Consider the following 2,038-nt stretch of genomic DNA (forward strand, 5'->3'; position numbering starts at 1 on the left):
CCTGGGCTGGGACTGGTCCCGCAGGCACAGGGTAGCAGGAAGCTCTCCACTGTGTGTGCTTATCTTAACCAACTCCATGCTCAGGACAGAAAGAACCTAGAAACCAATTCCAGGATGAGACTCCATTACCTCATTACTTAGTAACATCATTGTCAATTATAGTGATTAAAATAATTTCAAATGCTGGGTTTATGCTCATAGTCTTGATGTAGGCTGTCCTTAATTCTCCTCATCACATTTTCACCTACTCACAGAGGCACCCACCATTTGTCTGCAACTTGAAGGACCAGACACCTCTGGATATGAACTGTGTAAACAAATTACAGCCCCTACTCAGACCATTTGGGTCAATCATGAAAATGTTAATGGCAAAGTGCTAAAGGAGACCAAGTAGAATAAAGATGTCAATAAAAAATGTTCACATTGTCACCTTAATTATTGAGCTGAATATGACAATGCTCGCAATGCCCAGGACTAAATACACAATAAAGGACTGCATGGGGGAGCCACTGCTACATGCCAGACTTCTGCCTCTGCCGGAAGCTGGCCCAGCTGCTTTGTCTCACAGAGACAGAGAGCATGCTACATTGGCATTGGCCCTGCCTACTGTTCTGCTTGAACCCAGGACCTTGCGCTTGCCAGGCAGGTGCTTGTGCTGCTGAGCTATCTCCTTAGGCAGGCTGTGCTTACTTAGGAAAAGTTGCCTACATCAGACCTTTTGAGCACCCCTTTCCCCCAGGGCAATAAGTAGCACCCACCACTATTGGCTGTTTTTATTATTATTATTTTATTGAGAAACAAATATCAATGAGACACTTTCCAAGCTGATTAATAGGACATTTTCAATACTTAATACATTGCACATTGTTATCTTCTTAGTGGTCATCCACAGCGCAAGAAGCAGCCAGGATATCCTGTCCAAATACTACTACTACAAATCCTTCCTCTCACTGAACCATATTGGCTGTTTGAAGAAAAACAAATTTTAAAAGACTCAAAAATGCCAGTTTCTAATTACAGAATTAGGCTGGGCAGATAGCTCAGCAGTCTAAAGTGCCTGCCTGGTAAGCAGAAGACCTGAGTTCGATCTCCAGTACCACATAATTACAGAATTAGCTGAAGAGATTCAGAATAGTAAAAGTAATCTTGGCCAACAAAACCAAAGCAGGAGACACCACACTTGTGAACTTCAAATTATACGACAAAGCTACTGTGATTTTTTTTTAAAGTCATGTGTTAGCATTAAAAATAGGCATTTGGATCAATGCAACTGAGTAATGCATCCAGAAACAAGTCCAGGAGTGTTCAGATATCTGAACTTTAACAAAAGGGCCAAAAGGTACACTGGAGAAAAGAGAGCCTTCTGCTTCCATATAAATTTTAGGATTTTTTTTCTTGTTCTGTGAGGTATGCTATTAGTATTTTGATTGGGATAACATTAAATCTATATATCAGTTTTAGAAGTATGTTCATTTTGACAATGATCCAGGAACAGGGATGGTCTTCCACTTTCTGTTGTCCTCTTTAATTGTTTTACAGTACTGTAGTTTTAATTGTGGAGGTGTTTCACTTTCTTAGTTAAGCAAATTCCTAAGTATTTAATTTTTCTTGGTGCTACTGTGAGGGGTATAGATTTTCTAATTTCTTTCTCAGTGAGTTCATTATTGATGGAGATGAATATTATGGATTTTGTATGTTGATTTTGTATCCTGCTATGATACTGAATTTGGTTACTAATTCTGGTGTCTTTTGGTGCAATTTTTGGGGTCTAGAAGTAGAGAATCATCTGTAAATAATGATACCTTGAGTTCTTATTTTCCTATGTGTCACCCTATTATTTCTTTATCTCATTGCTCTGGGTAATGTTTTAAGTACTATATTGAACAAGATTAATGATAAAGCATAGCTTGGTCTCTCTCTCTCTGTCTGTCTCTGTCTGTCTCTGTCTCTGTCTCTGTCTCTGTCTCTGTCTCTCTCTCTCTCTGTCTCTCTCTGTCTCTCTCTGTCTCTCTCTGTCTCTCTCTCTGTCTCTCTCTCT

Source organism: Octodon degus, unplaced genomic scaffold (assembly GCF_000260255.1).
Source record: "Octodon degus isolate 3935 unplaced genomic scaffold, OctDeg1.0 scaffold00136, whole genome shotgun sequence".
In the NCBI taxonomy this organism is placed as follows: Eukaryota; Metazoa; Chordata; class Mammalia; order Rodentia; family Octodontidae; genus Octodon; species Octodon degus.